This window comes from Chaetura pelagica, unplaced genomic scaffold (assembly GCF_000747805.2).
Source record: "Chaetura pelagica isolate M959 unplaced genomic scaffold, ChaPel_1.0 scaffold29, whole genome shotgun sequence".
In the NCBI taxonomy this organism is placed as follows: domain Eukaryota; kingdom Metazoa; phylum Chordata; class Aves; order Apodiformes; family Apodidae; genus Chaetura; species Chaetura pelagica.
This window is the reverse complement of record NW_009970720.1, coordinates 199,604-218,430: the sequence shown is the minus strand read 5'-3', so window position 1 is coordinate 218,430 and position 18,827 is coordinate 199,604. Positions and strand designations below refer to the sequence as shown.

The following is an 18,827-nucleotide window of genomic DNA, read 5'->3' as shown; positions in this document are numbered from 1 at the left end:
CTGCAGCACCTGAACCTGCCTGAGTGCTACTCCGCTGCGAGGAGAAGCAAAGAGGGGGGCACCGCCTGTGCCCGCTCCCAGGGACCCTGCCTGCCCAGCCTGGACCAAACCGGACCGGACAAGCCTGCCCAGCCTGCATCTCCTACAAAGCCACGGGACCAGAGCCCTGCCAGCAGCAGGAAGGGGTCGCCCCGGTCACTGGGACGCAGGCCCCCCTGCAGATCTCCAGCCCAGCCTGCCAGCACATTTCGAGAACTGCGCTACGCAAGGAAGGAGGGTAAATACACACACACCACACACACATACTTTAACTTTCTTACTAGGCTCAACTCCTACCCTTTCACTTCATTGATTTACACCTCTCCTTCGGAGTGTGCCTTCATAAACCTTAGTGCCTTTGAATTCCTTTTCCAGTATACATACCTAGTTAACCTCTCCTGAACCTTGATCCCTTAGTTTGTATTGTCCCTTAATAAATTGATTAATTGCAAACTAAACATTTGTTTCAGTAATAATTTGTGAGCGTGGTGGGAGGGTACTTTAATCTACCCTCTTAGAAACGAACCCTCAGTGGCCATTCCTCTGAGAGAGGTGGACGCTCGGGCTTTTTAACAAACCTCTCCACCTTGGGGGGGGGAGTCGCGAAAACATCCTGACAGCCGGTAGCCCTCTGGTACCGGCTCGCGACAGCTTCTAAGGTGATATGTTCATCCAAGTTAGTTCTCTCTCAAATACTTGCTTGTTCCCTTGGATGAATCACTATTACTTGGATTCATCCCTTGCATGAATTACTAATCATCATTTAGAGAAGGATGCATGTTCTGCAAAGAACAATTTCATCTCTGCAATTACATCCCTTTTTTCCTTTCAGTTACTGGTTCTGCAACAGATCCTCTCTCTTCCGATAGTATTCCCAACACCTGCTCCTGCAGCTCATCACAACAAAGTATTTTCTTACAGAAAAGGATACTGCTTGTGCAGACAGGTTCTAGTTTCCTCCCAAACATCATTTCCTACAACCTACCTCTAATTTAATTTTATTTTTCTCGATATCCTGCTGTTTCTTCTTAATCCAGGCAGTTCATAGCAATGTACTTATTTATGTTTCTCCATAAAGCAGTATCCTGAAATATTTCTCCTGTTACTTCATATATTGCCTTTGGATATGTGCACATAGACAAGTGTATGACACCTAAAGCATAAATCTTCAGGGATTACTGAGAGACTTATCAGTTGATTATTGTATAGCTGCTGTCATGCATTTTCTTTCTTCTGATTTGAAACATCTGGAGCTCACTGTTGATGCCATGAGAGTAGCTGACTGCTTGTAAATGAGATATGCGAGAAGATTACACATGAAACCTGTCACTTTTGGGTGATGACACGTTCTTGCTGCTTCTCAGGATTCCAGCACTTCCAATGAAAATGCAGTTTAAATCCTTCGATCCCTCAGAGGTATTTTAGCATCACCTGCTGGCCACAGCACGTATTGACGAGCAGAGCCAAGGATATAACAGAAGAGTTACCGAAGCACACGACTGGGGACGGGGCGGGGGGCAGGACTTACCCTTAAGATTCTATCTTTAAATGTGTACGCTAATGTCAAAGTTTCTGGAAGCAGGCAGCCAAAAATTGGGGTAAATAACAATACCAGTAACCATACAAATAATCTGTGAAGATATTAAAAATGTGTCTTCTTCATTCAGGATGAGCACATGGCTAGCGAGGGTTCCTGTTCTCACTCTGACACCCGCTCTGGTACCTTCAAACAGTTATTCCAAGTTCACTAAAAAAGGGGTATTTCAGAGGGGGGCCCACAGAGTGTCCTGAAAGGGTGGCCAGCCTGGGTGCTGAGAGGGGTCAAATGCAATTGCTCAGCTTCATACCTTCAATACTGTCAATCCTCAGTTTTCAACAGTTCAGCACAACCATTGTTTTGCTATTGCTGGTGCAACACAAGCTTTGGCTTAGGGTTGGGGGTTGTTTTGCTTTTTCTTGTTTGGTGGTGTTTGCATTTGTTTTTCCTTTTGATCATATAAAGTTAAGAAGACAGTAGATCTCATTTTCTTCTCTATTTTTGGGGAATTATTAAGGCAGGGAAAGCATTATTTCTGATATTTTTCCCAACTTTCCATGACTCTTTTCATTTCTTAGCAGTGACTTTCAGTTGAGGTACGTAAAATCATAGAATAATCAGACTCAGCGATGATGATGTGAGGAAGAAAATACACTTATGGTGACCTCCCAAGAGGACAGGCACATACACAGTCTGGCCTCTACTTGCCCTCAGTGTTGCTAAAGATGAGCAAGCTTCTCTTTCACTGGAGGATGATGAAGCTGGGTGGTCTGTGTTCTGCTCCTGCCTGCTGGGTGCACAAGGAATCAGTCGCTCTGGGCTACCTCCGAGGAAGTCAGTGGGCTGGTGAGGAGGCCTGTTCTCTCCCCTCGTGTCCCAAAGATACAAGAAGCTCTAGGGTTGTGACATCTCTTCTCCAGCCTTGCTTAAGAGCTTCAAAATGGAGCAAACTGCATCAGTCCTGGTTTCTACTGTTTTTCTGCAGGTTCTTAATGACTGTTCCCCTGGAAACTGCTCATCTCTGTCCATTGCAGCAAGGCTTGTGGGGCAGCTGAGAAGAAATGCATGTTTTGTTCTGTTGCCCTTTTCCTGCTGTCCGCAGGCTGCAGTGATGACAACAGAGCTATATCAGACAATTATGCGTGTTCTCCTGCTGCATGATGTTGGATCAGTGCAGCCCTGAGGCAGGTGGAACGACAAGGCAAAGGGAAGCAGCGGGTGGCCTTAAATTTACTGTTTATCCTAGAAAGCAGGGTGACCATAGTAACTCTGGACAAAAATTGCAGAGAGGAAGAAAGAGGCTTCCTTCCCTTTGAGAAGAACAATATCCAGACCCAGGGGGGCAAAGCCCAAACAAAGCGTTGATTAATGTACCAGAAAAATGCTTATTTATTAAACCCCAGTCTTTTCTGTCAGTCTGTTGCCAGTTTCAAGCATTATGTTTATGGAAGAGATGTCTTCGATCCAGAGCAGAATTTCTGAAGAGAGCAAGACAGGCAGACAAATTTAGGCAGATTAGGAACATGACTATAAATCCCCAGAGATTTTCTTGACCAGTGGATTATTTTAGTGTTAATATGTCTATCTTTCTGTATTTCAAAGCAGCTTTTCCAACAGCAGTTTGTGAAGACCGTTGATGCACAAAATGGGACAGAACTTGCAGTCTCAGTGTTTTGTGGAACTGGACACCATCTCCTATCCCACTCATCACTGACACTTCAGAGGATTGCTGGTCAAATAGCCCGAGCAAGCTATCTTCCATGGAATTTGATGCAAAAATACACTTCTGTGTGCTGTAAGCCACATCCCAGCACATAGTGTTCAAACAAACTAATAACCAGCAGGAGCCCCTGCAGATGAGAAGGTGTGATGGTCCATCTCTGCGCAGGACAGGGAAGGGAATGAAAACACTGCCAAAGAAAAAGGGGATAAACAGGGAAAAATTTGCATTTAAAATGCTAGAGTTCTAGGGATGCGAAGAGATGACAGCAAAGACAAGTATTCCCTCTTGCCCTTTTCATCAACTTTGAATTCACAGCCTGAGCAAATGTAGAGAAAGCTGCAACACTGCTAGTTCATATTAGGATATGTAGCAGAAATCTCTCCAAGCCAGGGCTAGTCACACCAAAAGAAGTTCATGGAAAAACAAATAAATATGCTCTTATAAAATTTACAGGAGTCAATAAAAGAGCTCTGCTTACTGCAGTTAAGCTCCAAAGGACAATATGAGTTGGCTGGAATGAAAGGGAAAAGGAACTGGGATAACTTAAAAACTTAAGGTGATGCAAATTTTAAATCCTATTAGAATAATTTTATTGGTGCAAAGGATTTATTGAATGTTTTTGTTGGGTTTTTGTTGATATTGGGGATATCACGAAATTACATGCTTCTGGAAAGTCATGATGCAGAAGCTGATGTTAAAGAAGTTTAGTCTTGTTAATGGGATAAAAAAATATAGGAGCCGGTATAATAAGAAAAAAGTCCTGTCATAACCCTACTTGAGCAAGACCACCATGCAGTGCTGAACCTCTGGTACCTCCAGTCATGAGGGAAGGCACTGTTAGGCAGCTCTGTTGCCTCCTTGATTTACATATCTTTGAAGATAGTCAAGAGCCTGAGATCATCCCCTCAGCCCTTATTAAGTTCTGCTCTTCTGTGAGGCTACATTCTGATAATGTTTCAGACTTTTAGGACTCTTTTGGCCTCTCTCTTTCAGCCCCTCCTTGGGGTGCAACAGCAGCAAACTCCCTGCTCCCACCATCTCCACCAGCACTGAGAGAGCCTCCCACACTTTGCTGCCACCTAAAACTCACAAGCTCCATCATGCCAAGCTTGATGCTCCCACTTGGTGTCACGTGTAGAAACAAAGACCCGTGGATATGATGCTTAGGGACATGGCTTAGTGGTGGACTTGCTAGTGCTGGGCTAACGGCTAGAGTTGATGATCTTAAAAGTCTTTTCCAGCCAAAATAATTCTGATTCTATAACCCACTCTTTGCATTATAAATTTAGACATTTTTCCCCATCATCCTGCTGCCTGAGAGCAGTTTTGGGTTATTTTTTGTTTTCTTTTCTTTTGTTGAGTATTATTGTTTGTTTGTTTGTTTGTTTTGTGAGGGGTTGGTTGGTTGTTTTTTTTTTGGGGGGGTGGGATTTGTTGTTTTCTTTTGGGTTTTTGGTTGTTTTGTTTGGGGTCTTTTTTGTTAGTTTGGTTGGTTTTGTGAGGGTTGTTCTTTTGTTGTTTCTTTTTTTCCCCTCCCTGTTAGCTGTTGCTCATTGTCACAGAAACTCCCAGAGCTGCCTACCAAAATTTTGGTGTAGATTGATGTTGTTAACATCTAGTAGTTTCTGGGAAGCAATATGAAAGTCTGTAGTACAGGATCATGGACTGATGTAATCTAGTTACCCTTTGCAATTTTTTGAGGGGCCATGTTTGTTCCTGTAGATAAATGACTGGATTCATTACACTATCAAGATTTTTACATGTGGAAGAGATTGAATTAGTATGATGGCCACCAAGTGTAGCAGTATCATTTTCAACTATTCTACTAAAAACTGAGGAACTAAAGGCTACTCCTAAATATCACAATGCACAATGGTTAATCAGGCCAATCATCATTATCGAGAGATAAACAGGTGGCTGTTATGGTAGCTGTCACAGCAGCACTAAGCATACACCCCAGCATGAAAATAACAGAAGAAGAAAGCTAGGCTGCAGAAGGGTTATCCTGGGTCCTATTTGTACTGAAAATACCACATGATCTTTTTCATGAAATGGTAGCCAAAGAAATTCACTTGGTTACACAGCAGTGCATGTTCCTCTGCTGAAACCCAGGAGGCAAGACAGTCTTTTCTCAAAAACACTCCTGCTGGAGATTTTTCTTGTACACTTAGCACGTATTTCTCTTGGAAGTTTATTTCAGTATTTCTGAAGATGATTTTTTTTTTTTAAGACTGTTACTTCCCCATGGATGATAATGGCTTTCTGTATGACATATATATACTGGCCAAATTTATTTGTAATTTTTACTTTCAGTTTAACTTTGGTTTAATTGTCTCGATTTAATCCTCTTGCACGCATACTAAGCTGCTTTTGTTTTTACTTTGGATCCAATAATTTTAATGTTTTCTCCATATGGCAGTGGATTTTTGAAGGAAAAAACAAGGTCTGAGACAGAGTTATGTGAATGGATTGAAATTAGGAAAGTGAAACTAAAAATATAAATAGAAAATACCAGGTTAATGTCACATACATATAGGGAACTCCGGCAAGATGTAAACATATTCAAAAACATGACAAAATTTTTCACATCTCTTGTTCAACCCTTCTGTATCTACAGTGGATTCTCTAAACCTTCAGCAGCAGCTGGATAAGCAGCACAGCTTATTCTTGTGGGTGAATGCCAGAGAATAACAGTTATAAAATACATTTCAGTGATTCTAAACAATGAATTGCACCTCCCTGTCAAAAGTATTTTTGTCAAGTGCAACTGGCCCGTGGGCTTAATCTGTGAGTGTGGTGCACTTTGTTAGTTAAGTTTCCTTTACGCTTGGATTAATTAGCACAGCGGATCTGCTGATCCAGTGTTCTAGTCCAACAGGTGTATAGGTAAAAATGCTCCCTTTGAGAATATTTAACCATTTGTTAAATTGGTAACAACAATGTTGCTTTACCTTGCGTCTGAAATCTCCATCCTTTCCCAGTTGTGCCTGTGTCATGTAAGGCCAGGCTGTGGGGCTGCAATCCCAAAGGTGGTATGTCAGAGACTATATTCCTGTTAGATGTGCAGGCTGAAACGTTCATGAGACCATCCTGAAATCATTTAAGTTCAAAAACAGTAGGTTAGTCAAGATGTCTTAAACCAGATGATTTCAACTTATGACCTTTGGGAGTGAATGTACGATCCTTTCTCTTAAGTCACCAGGAAGTTCAGGAGGTGCCGCAGATAACAATAGGTCATTTATAACCTCAACTGATATGAATCCACCTGAAACCAAGTCTCTGTGATGCTTTAGTTCAAGCACGACTCTCTTTTTCCTGTAAAGACAATGTGAGATACAGGAAGCAGCTAGCTGGCACGTTTCTCATCTGCTGGCATCCCTTTACTTGCATTTCAGTTGTGGATCACTCTTCATGCCTGGACTCGATAAGGTGGCAAGTTTTTCAGTGCTCAGCTGACTGTTAGGCTAATGTCAATGGTCTGGGCTTCAACAAGGCCAAGTGCCAGGTCCTGCACTTGGGCCACAACAACCCCAGGCAACGCTACAAGCTTGGGGAAGTGTGGCTGGAAAGTGTCTGGCAGAAAAGGACCTCGGGGTTCTAATTGACAAGTGGCTGAACGTGAGCCAGCAGTGTGTCCAGGTGGCCAAGAAAGCCAATGGCACCCTGGCTTGTATCAGGAATAATGTGACCAGCAGAAGTAGGGGGGTGATTGTCCCCCTGAATTCAGCACTGGTGAGGCCACAGCTGGAGTGTTGTGTCCACTTTTGGGCACCTCAATTCAAGAGAGATCTCAAGGTGCTGGAGTGAGGACAGAGGAGGGCAAGGAAGCTGGTGAAGGGCCTAGAGAATCAATCTTATGAAGAACCCTGGAAGGAGCTGGGGATGTTTAGTTTGGGGAAGAGGAGGCTGAGGGGAAACCTCATCAGTCTATACAACTACCTGAAAGGTCATTGTAGAGAGGTTGGTGCTGGTCTCTTTTCACAGGTAATTAGCAACAGAACAAGAGGGAATGGCTTCAAGCTGCAACAGGGGAGGCTTAGACTGGACATTAGGAAAAAAATGTTTCACAGAAAGAGTGGTCAGACACTGGAATAGGCTGCCCAGGGAGGTGGTGGAGTCACCATCCCTGGATCTGTTTAAAGGTCATTTGGATGTGGTGTTGGTGGATATGGTTTAGGGGAGACCATTGTAGAGTAGGGATGATGGTTGGACTCGGTGATCCCAAGGGTCTTTTCCAACCTGAATAGTTCTATGATTCTATGATTTAAGAAGTAGATCAAACTGTTAGAGAATTGATTTCCTGCCATACAATAGCCATATGGTGACCTCTGTGAGACGACTGATGATTCTGGTATAGCTGGTAGCAGAAAATGTTTCCATTTCATTAAAACTGTTGCAATAAGTGCTACTTTCCATGCCATAGCAGTCACAAAACTGAGGGTTAAATGGAAAGTGTATTTCAAATATTCTCTAAGGTTGGTCGCTGTGAGGCAGCTGAGATGCGGGGACTGTCACCCTTCCATTCAGGATCTGGGACCAGCACTGAATTTCCATCTGCCTTGTCCACACTGACATATCGGAGAGCTGCCAGCTTGATTCTGCTGTGGCCCATGGCACTGAGCAGAGATCAGTCAGTGCAGAGGCCACCCAGCATTTTCCTTCTTCAGCCCAACACAAAAGAGCACAGAACCCCCCACCCCAATTCTAATTCATGCAAAGAGATGAAAGGAAAGTTTAGTCTTTAAAATACTAGCTAAGACACTACATGACATGCAAATCACTTCTGCTCATTTGCAAGGGACTGCAGGTTTTCCCAGGGGCTGGAGCTCACCTTGCATCTCTGTGGAGCCTGAGTGAGTCCTGCTGCCAGCAGGAACTGCCTGTGCTTGAGGACAGGTGTAAAACTCAATTATGTCCCACTACTCATCTGATGAAGTCTGTTTCTTGCTGGGATGCATGGGTTATTTCAGGAAAGCAAAATAATTTCACTTGATGTTTCTCACATCAAAAACATTCACAAAATCTTATCACACCTGCTAAAACCTTCTGTTCCCTTTATAAAAATAAGAAAATTACCTCACTGAAACAACAGGAGGCGTTAGCTGTTTTATGTTTGATGGTCTTTGGAAACCTATTTCTGACATGACAGAAAGTACCTAAAAGATGTTTCAGAGACTATTAACAGAATTACATATTCAAAGCATCCACTACATTCAGAACATATATTCTTACCTTCTTGATCTTCACAAATGTACTGGATAAAAAAAAATCATTCTAGAAATCAGTCAAAGCTCTGTTTTCTGTTTGGATTTGTTTTGTGTTGTGTTTGGTTTCCCCCCCTCCTTTCAACATTAAAAGATAACAAAACACTGCCTTTTATATAAGAGCTTCAGGAGTTTTTAAAAAATTATGGAAAATCTGTTAGAGTGGTAGGTAGGCAGCCTAGACTTAAATTCTCTAAGACTTCTTTACATGTTTCTTACCTTTAAGTCAGGGAGGAGCATAACTTCTGAAGCTGGCAGCAACCTAATCCAAGCTGCTGGTACCACAGGGCTAAGTTATAAAAGACTTTTTGGCTAACAAGAAGTAAAAGCTAAGGTGTTTAAACCTTTCCTTTAAGGTTAGAATTGAATACTACTTAAACATTGCCTCACAGAGAGGGAAGGGAGGAAATCAACTTGTCAGAGCTCACCAGCTTCAAATATTTTCCCCTTCAGTTTCCTGTGTCAGTTTCCCAGTTCTTTGGCCACAACTGCAGCAGCTCTCTTGGAGCTGTATTAAAAGGCTGTCCAAGGTCCTTCTTTTCTTTCACACTGATTCAGGCGACACTTTTTAGAATATTAAGGTTTCCTGATCCCCACTGGACTACCCTGGGAACAACCATCATGGCCTCCAAAAGTCCTCCCCAAGATGCAACCCACGTGCACTCCCAGAGAGATGCCTTTGTGGATACCTTGTGCTGACTCCATTTGCTGCACCCTTCTGCAAGGGGTTTCATACACTTCCTACAAACCAGAGCATTGTATGTCCAGGAGCTGTACAGATGTAGGAAGAAGACCCAAAAACTAACAGATACAATCAGCTGATGGAAGTCCATGGAAGAAAAATCTCCAGCAGACATACTTGCATGAGTTTTATTTGATTGATATGGAAGTGTCTGAATCTCCATGCAGAAACATCCAGACTCTTCTGTAAAGTACAAAAGGGACATGGACTATTAACAATGGGATTTAAAAGTAAATTAAAAAATTAAAAATATTTTAAAAATCTAAATCTGGCATTTTAGCAATTTTAAAACATGACTTCTAGTATAGCTGAAATTTGGTACCAACACATTCTACCTTGGAAAAAATGGCTCTGTTCTACTTATAGTATATATCAGACATTTTTTATTAACTTTTTTTTTTTTTCCTCTCATGTTGGCACTTTGCTACTGAAATTTTACTAAGCCTACTAGTTCATTTGAAAACAAGTGTCAACCAGAGTTCAGCTCTCCAGTACACAGAGAGAGCCTTTAAAGACAGCGACCTGTGGCAGGCACAAAAACAAACCCAAGGGTCTCTGCCTTTTAAATAAACCCTGCTTCCCTCCCCCTTCCACCCTGTAAACAGCTTCTGGTTGCAGATTTGGTCCTTTGTAGAAGAGATTTTTAAGATGCTGGCTGACCTGTCCAGCAGCCTGGTAATCCTCAAATCATCTGTTCGCCATGCTTGTGTGGAGATGTCACCGAAAAGGCTTGTTGACAACCTTCTGTTGCATTAAAGATAAGTCCATAAAACCACCCCTATCTTACTCAGTTCAACTTTACCACACGGTTGAATAAAACTTCCCCTTCTGACAAATTCAGAAAGACTGTTGACAGAAGAAAACTGCATGGAAAAATACTTCTGGTTTCTAGTTCACTATGGGTCAGATTAAATTAACACATGTTTATGTAAAACAGCTTGCAAACTCTTTTTTTTTTTTAAATATTTTGCAAGTTATTATTTCAGAAGTCTCATTGTCCTTTCCATGCACATTCTCATACAATTAATTTTAAACCATCTAAATATAATATTTTGTATTAGTATGAAGTTTTAAAATATTTTATTTAATCACAGACTTACTTCAGTTGTTCAGTTTTTGCACAGAGTGATTCTTCTATTCTCAGGTCTTAACAAGAAATTGTTAAGGCGAAAAGGCAGTGATTTAGTAATCAAACACAAACTGTGATATTATCAGCATCTACGAATCCTTCAATCAATTTTTGTGTTGAGTAATAAATACTAATCTCAGCTAAACTGATTTGTTACATATATGGCATGCCCTGATCCCAAACAACTCCTTAATCCACTATTTTAATAATAGTCTATGGATTAAGGGGTCTATACTGTACACCGACACAATGTATTGAGTTCAGGTTCTATAGATGAACATTTCTGTGATCCATTTTAATGGCACACAAACCATCACAGTATTATGGTGTCATCAGCCTGCAGATTATCTACTGGCTATCAAAGCATCTTGCAACAAAGCGGGTTTAATGAACCTCCATAAAGGTGAAAACACTATCAAAAGTATGGGAAGAGAAGACTTGGAATTAGAGCACAGAGTATATAAATACCAGCAAATGTTTTTATACAATCAGTTACAAGACACAGAATGTTTTGAGTTTTGAAATGTGGCAAAATAACAATGTTAAGAAGGGGAGGCTGCTTTCTTGGCCCCCTTCTCATCTGTATGTGCACCACATTTTTCTCCTAGCATCCTCATTTCCCTCTCGCAGCATTTCATGTAGGAAACCCATCATGATTGATTTATGACTTTTTTTAAAATAAATTTGCTCCAAATAGATCCACGTTTGTTACATTCCCTCTTCTGAACTACAGCTTCGCTTGCCTCTCGCTCAGTAAAACTGCTGGTGCTCTGGCAGCAACACGTAAGGCAGACAAGTGTCCCCACCACCCACCTTCACCCAGCACCCACCCTAACTGTTTAAGGTTATTTTTCCTGAGCTCTGCTTGTAGTCTGGGAAAGGACGCACTCCTGCAGGTGGCAGTTCAAGAAGGACTTCTCGTTGCTCTGAGTTTCAGGACATGGTTTAGCTGGAGTGGTGGTGCTGGGCTGACAGTTGGACTTGATGAATCCATCTGCTCAGTGTATAGCAGCAAATAAAACGTGGAGAGGTATAAGGAGTTAAGAAAACCCATTCTGAAACCACACCACTTTTTGTTATAGATCACCTGCGCCCACCCAGAGGACTGGTGAGCACATTGCTTCAAACCTTCTTACAAACTCTGTCTCCCAGATCTTTCCCCCTTTTTTTTCCTCTCTAATTTCTTCCAGACAGTTTAGAGAGAACACAGGATGCGTGCTGCCTCCCAGCATGAAAATTTTTTTACTTTCCTCAATCCCAGTGACTCCACTCGGACACTTCCCAGCAAGCTTCTTGCAGAGTTGCACATGACATAAGAGCAGCCAAATGGGATGGCAAAAGGCATTCAGTGTAGTGTCCTCCTGGTGTCTGCAAACAAGCCTCCCATACTTGATATCACTTACGAAGCATTTTCTTTGATTTATGGCCAGACCTGTTATTGTAGCTTGTGTCCCCTCTACCTTCACCTCAGCTACTGACCCTTAATTTTTTTCCAGCTGTTTCTCTCCTTTCTGACTTCCCTGTTCCACCTGCTGGTGATGCTCAACCCGAGTGAGGGAAGGGTTGGATTTCGAAGGAGAACCAGACCTGGACAAGCAACCTCTACTGATCATATCTGGTGGAGGAGGTAGGGAAGGGCAAGCAGTATCTGCTTTTCCTGAGGAGCTTCCTATGATCTGGGGAGGATCCACATGCATAATGCTGCAGATTTCCCATGATTCAATAGGATGGTGGTAGCAGGGGCTCTCTGCCCTCTCCCAGATGAGGAAGTGGCTGTCCAAGGTGATTGAGAAAGGGAAGCTGAGGTGCTTCAGGCCCTTCAGGACTGCAGAGAGAGCTTTTATTGGCAAAATGATCCTGTCTCGATATACCAGGGCTATTCAATCCATTTTCACCAAAATCCACTTTCCATCATGCCTAATGCATAGGCTCTGGATGATGGATTTATGGTGGATTAAAACACTATCCACTGCTGGGCTGTGACCTACAATTCTATTAAACATAATGGTGCAATGAATAGACCTTAGAAAATTCATTTTTCACCCCTGAAATCTACTGACTGTTTGTTGGCTTATTTCTATTCTTATATCCATACGGTTTTGAGAGAGGTTTCCCAAGATCTTATTGCAGCTGGAAAGCAGGTTCTTCCTTGGGCTCTCCTCCTCCTACAGGAGCCAAATTGTCCCAGCAGCTCCCTGGGCCCAGCTGCATCCCTGCACATGAGCACACCCTTGGCTCTGTGTGGAGCATAGGCCAGGACAGTTCTCTCAGGAGATGGGCACATGCATGAGAGCCAAGAGCTGCAGGAAAGATTAGGCTGAGTACACATGGCCCTGGCACCTGTTCCATCAAGGAGCCAGATGCTACCACACACCTCACAGCCTCAGTAGCACTGGAGAGTGGAGGTCCTGCCTGGCCTGGGAACACAGAGTCCAGCACAGCTTTCCAGACTAACAGAACTATAACGTGTCAGGAAAGGAGGCTGGCAGTACCATGAGCTCCATTCAATGGCCTGCCCATAAACGTCCAGTGCCACCTGAGATGCCCGTGGTGCATCTTGAACAAATGCTGGGGCTCAAGAAGCATCTGAGTCCTGTAACATAGCTGATGCCTGGCTCAGATGTCTCACATGGGGCTTCAGGGCTTATATTTAAGTGGCTGGATTGAGGTCTCTGTGGATGTCATACCTTGTGTGAGGTTCAGGCATTATTTATAGTAGCCTGGGCTCAAGGAAGGGTTTGCTGTCTTGGATTATGTCTACACCACCAGTAGGTCCAAAGCAGTAGCATGGTTTCAGAGTGACATCCATCACTGCACTTGTTGTGTCCTAGGTTGGTTCTCAAAACATTTGTGAAGTTCAGGAATTGGGTGCCTTTTGAAGGAAACTAAGCTAGAAGCTATGCTCCAGTGCCTGCTGGGGACACCAGGTTCCAGGCTCTAGGGCAGAGGTGAGCTGCACCATCATGAGGTCTCTTAACACAGATATGCCAACAGAAAATGGCTCTTGCATCATCAGAAACTTCCAGAGAATCCTGAAATAGCTGTTGCACTATATATGGGGACAGTGTGCCTCCCTATTGACCTTGGACTGCATGTCCTCAGCACTTTGTGACTCTGCTACTCCTTCCCCACCCATCCACATTTCTCCTGGATCAAAATCCCTCCTCTTCCTTTCTTTGTCCTTGCTTAGCCGTCTATATGTTTATCATATTTTCTGTTATTTCTTTAACCTGCTGTCCAGGCCAAGTCAATACCATCATTCCTCCAGAAAAGCCAGTGAATCCCAGCCAAGGTGCCTTAGGACATATCACTACTAGTCACCGTGCTGTGAGGCTGAAGGCAGTTTCTCAATGGCCAGATGATCTGTGGTGGTCCTGTGGAGGTGCTAACCTCCCAGCTGCTGCTGGGTCTGAGAGGGCCACATAGAAACAAAGTTGGTAAAGTTCCAGAGTCAGGATACCAGCTGCTTTTGGGGGCAAGAGGTGGCCTGGCAGGCATGCTCCTGTTACAGGAGCTTGAAGAGATCTTCTGATGAGAGTGCCCCACGGGTCCCAGCGATAGAAGAAAGCAGGAGCCAGGAGGAGTGAGAGACCTGATATGGCTGGTGCCAGCATGGGCAGGGCTGTGCTGGCATGCATGGCAGGAGGCAGGTGGGAGGCCAGCAAAGGCTTCCTGGGGTGCTCCCAGTGTGAAGCAGATGTTTAGGAGCTACCCCTGTGCTATAAGAATGCACGACTTGAGGGAATGCCATGGGCTGTCTGGTGGCACCGGAGGCACTGCAGGAGAGGGCTCCCACCAGTCGCCCAGTGATCTATTCACTGGGGAGTGGGAGTCAGTGGAGGTTGCTCAGAGACCCCCACAAACAGATCAGTCAGGTAGCAGACCTGGCCCGAAGTTGTATGTTCATCACAGAGGCACTTCTTTAACACTGCTGGCCAGCAAAGATGAGTGACTTGTTCAAAAGAGGCACAGAAACCCCTGCAAGATTGGTACCCATTTTTGCACAACGATCTAAGGTTCACAGTACCAAGAGGAAGGTTCACCATTCCTTGACTGTTGCAGTGGTCATTTATTGAAAAGCAAAGTAAATGAGTGTCAAGAGGACATTGACATGCATTAGCTTCAGGCAGCAGCACAGACCTTTTCCTATCCAGACTCCATGTAGACTCTAATAAAATATTAGTTTTATTTGTATGGCTCATTAATAGTTCTACAGTTCTTCTGTTCTACACAGCTTATTTATCTTTCTCATGCAAAAATACCAGCTTTAGTCACTAGTCATGCCATTAAGAGATCATTAACAAAGTATATAAGCAGTGTAGAACAATTGCAACCATATCTTCACCCAGAATATTTAGTTTTCTCTTTCACAATAACCATGTGCTTTCTGAAGATACTAGATCACCATTACAAAAGTGTGTTTGAAATGCAACAAATGAAAAGAAATAGTGTACATTAAATGCACGTTGTAGCACTGTGGTTGCTGTGATGTGTTACTGAAATCAGCAAGACTGGTAGGCAGTTATCATTTTTTGACTGTTTTGCCTAGTTCATTAAAACTGAGAAACTATTTTCAACAGTGCAGTCTATGAATCACTTGACCTTCATAACTTGCTTTCTGTCTGAGAAGCTGCAGGATCTATCTGTCTGATTAATTTCTGAGTGTAGTTATCACACAATCAGCTGAAACATTCTCTCAGATGAGGTTTTGCAAGGAGACACAAGATCAGCACCAGCAAAAGTATCATAACAAGGACTGCCAGTCCCAGCTGAGCTTAGTGACCCTTTTCCCCACATACTCTTCATGCACATATGGCCCCAGGGTCTTAGCCCCAAAGAAACTGCTGCTCTAAGAATCACAGTCTCATAAACACCTGGGTGCTTAACACTTGAGGACGTCAGTGGGAGTTAGGCTCATAAATACCTTCAGAGCATCCTGAAAAATGTTACAGTTGGCTTAATCCAATCTGTGGAAAACAGAGCATCTTTAAAAGGCTTCCAGCTTTAAAAGGACAAGACAGATGAACGGTATTTTTCCCAGAATACAGAAGGGAAAAGACAGTAATGAGATTTAATTGAGGCCTCTCTGTTCCTGTGATCACTTAAAAGTTGAAAGGGCATCTGTCATTCAGACATGAACAGGCCAGACTACCTCAGGCTTTCTGACCCTGGTTTATGAAAAACCTACCCCCAGCTACCAGGGCTGACAAAGGGGTGTTCAGACTTCTGACAAAACCTGGAAGTTGCTCTGCATGCAGCGGCAACTGCTGATCCACTGACACCATGAGGTCCTGCCTGCACCTGACGTTGCAGCAGAAATGCTGTTGCTGCCAGGGAGATCCACATTTCAGGGGGTGGCTTCCTGTACCCCTGTTCTCATCCTCTCCAGGCTAGCATGGGGAGCCACAGAGAGAGAACAGCCAAGAGGTTCTGTCAGGGGCCACACATCTCTCTTTTTTCCCCACTGCTGGCTGATCTGATCACAGCAAAGTGGGAAGGAGCGCATTTTAAGCACCTAGGAGTCTTGGAGTCAGAGAAGACAAGGCAGGTGCCATGAAGGAAATCTCCTGTCCCTGTGGAGGTAAGAGAGGGGCAGAAGAAAAGTCCCAGGCTTTCCTCCAGCACATCCAGCCATTTCATCCCTCATGAGAAAAAGTTCCCCGAGGACATAAGTTTGGCAGAGGGAGAGGGCAAAGGAAGGGTGGTGTTAGTGATGGGAGGGAGAAGCGAGAGTCCCTGCCACGCAGAGTTCACTGGACCCATGCTGAAAAGGCTTAACGCTATCATGCTAGTGGTGGTACCAGGAAATGTTTCTTTGTTATCACATTATGTCAGATTCAAGTGGTATCACCCATGACTAGCACGCAAGACTGCAGAGGGGAGGGAAGTTAAGAACAGGTCACTTTCATGCTTCAGCACACTTCTTCAAAACAGCGTATTTCATTTTGCTAGGAGGGGAAACTCACACTTGCTGACACTGCTTCCCCACTAAAGTAATGCTAAGCCAGACAGGATAATTTCTACACAGCCCTTTGACAAAGGAAAGCAAATTGGGTGTCAGGGAAAGAATAAAGTTATATGGCAAAACTGACCAACCCTAGAAAATTAAAAAAAAACAACAAAGCCAAAACACCTCTTCCATGAGGACCTGGGCTTGATCTCCATGGAGCCTGGGTCTCCTGAGGAGTGGGAGCACTGGTTTGGGGTGTTGTTTCATTATCTTTCTCCTGTTTTTATAAAATCTGTTGAAACTGAGCATCTTAGGGTTCTCTGTCATGTTCAGATGTGGTCCAAAATGCACAAGTTCAACAGTTGTGGGAAGGCAGGGATAGGAGACGATGGGACAGATAGGTGGCACAATCCAAGCTTCCTGTCCTTAGGAAATTCAGCTGAAATATCCACACAGTTGAAGGAGCTTGCTGGGATCATGCCTTGTGGCCACTACAGCACATTTGAGCAGTATGGCAAAGAAAAATACAATCTCAGTCTAACTTTGGACTGAAGAAGATGAGCAGAAGCTCTGCTCCATTTTAAGGATCCCTTACTTTTCAGTTTGGTTTCTCTCCAGTCCCCTTCCCCTGCTAATGTGCATGTTGACTTTGGTCTCAGCTCTTCGTCCTCCTCTGCAAGAATGAACCATTTCCATTCATGGCTGTTATTTCCACACAGAGAGCAGAAACATCCCAGCCAGAACTGACCCCTGAAATTGGAGGCACTCATGCCAAAAGCTTCTGCTGCAGTAGTGGGTCTGGCCCACCACTAAGGTTCAGCCAGCATTTCCCCAAGTATGTGCTGACTCTAGCAGCCTCACAGCCAACACAGCCCAGCTGTGCAGGCTCTGCTATGTCAGTGTGTACACCAAGGTGTACACCAGCACCTGGCTGCCTGACACTATGCTACTGCAATGGCTGCACCCATACAGCTACCACTACTTGGGCAGGGGAATTGGCGATGCCCGGGGTGTGATTTTGACCAAGGAGAAGCTGAGCTCCTCACAAGCTACATTCCCTGGAGCAGCAGGGACAGGGGGAAAGGAAGTGCCATCAAGAGCCAGCCCCACACATGTGGGGGTGTCCCCACAAATGTGATTCCCACCTACAAGCAGGGTGAAGAGGAGCATCTGGAGAACTACAGGCCTATCTGTCTGAACTTGGTGCTGAGGAAAGTTATGAAGCAGATAATCTTGAGTGCCACCACATAGCAGGTACAGGACAACCAGGCAGTCAGGCCCAGTCAGCACAGGTTTATGAAAGGCAGGTCCTGCTTGACTAACCTGATCTTCTTCTATGACAAGGTGACCCCCTTAGCAGATCAGGGAAAGCCTGTGGATGTTGTCTACCTAGACTTGAGTCAAGCCTTTGACACAGCTTCCCACAGCATCCTCCTGGAGAAACTGGCTGCTCACGGCTTGGATGGGTGCACACTTCTCTGGGTGAAAGCCTGGCTGGCTGGCCAGGCCCAAAGCACTGCGGTGAATGCAGTTAAATCCAGCTGACAAGGTCACATGTGGTGTTCCCCAGGGCTCAGTGCTGGGGCCAGTTTTCTGTAGTGCCTTTATCAATAACCTGGATGAGGGGACTGAGTGCAGCTCAGTAAGTCTGCAGAGGACACCAGGTTTGGCACGAGCGCTGATCTGCCTGAGGGCAGGGAGGCTCTGCAGAGGGACCTGGACAGGCTGGGTTTCAATAAGGCCAAGTGCTGGGTCCTGCCCCTGGGCCACAACAACCCCAGGCAACACTACAGGCTTGGGCAGAGTGGCTGGAAAGCTGCCCAGAGGAGAAGGGCCTGGGAATACCAGTCGATCCAGCAGCATGGCCAGGTGGCTTGTATCAGAAATAGTGTGGACAGCAGGACCAGAAAGAGATTGTGCCTCTGTACTCGGCACTGCTGAGGCTGCACCCAAATCCCACGCTCAGTTCTGGGCTGCTCACTCCAAGGACGTGGAGGTGCTGGAGCAGGTCCAGAGAAGGGCAATGAAGCTGGTGAAGGGTCTGGAGAACAAAGGAGTGCCCAGGGGAGTTGGGGTTACTTCGTCTGGAGAAAAAGAGGCTGAGGGGAGACCTCACTGCTCTGCACAGCTACCTGAGAGGAGATCGTAGCCAGGTAGGCCTTGGTCTCTTCTCCTAAGCAACGAGAGAAAACGGCCTCAAGTCACGCCAGGGGAGGCCGAGATTGGATATTAGGGTTGTCAGGCACTGGAACAGGCTGCCCGGGAAAAGTGACAGAGTAAGCACCCCTGGAGGTATTTAGAAGGTTTGTAGGTGCTTAAGAGACACGGTTCAGCGGAGGGCTTGGCAGCGGCGCTGCCTTAATGCCCGGGCTGGAGGATCTTAAACACCATGTGCAACCAACGGGGCCTGTGGCGGGGGCCCGGCCCGGCCCGGCCCGGCCCT

The 18,827-nt window shown here is 44.7% G+C and overlaps 1 protein-coding gene across 1 annotated transcript in view; it reads left to right on the top strand.

Annotated features, from left to right (window-relative positions):
• The window catches only part of CLYBL (citrate lyase beta like), a 195,805-nt gene that overhangs the window by 7,866 nt on the left and 169,112 nt on the right, over nt 1–18,827 (top strand). The window lies entirely within an intron of this gene.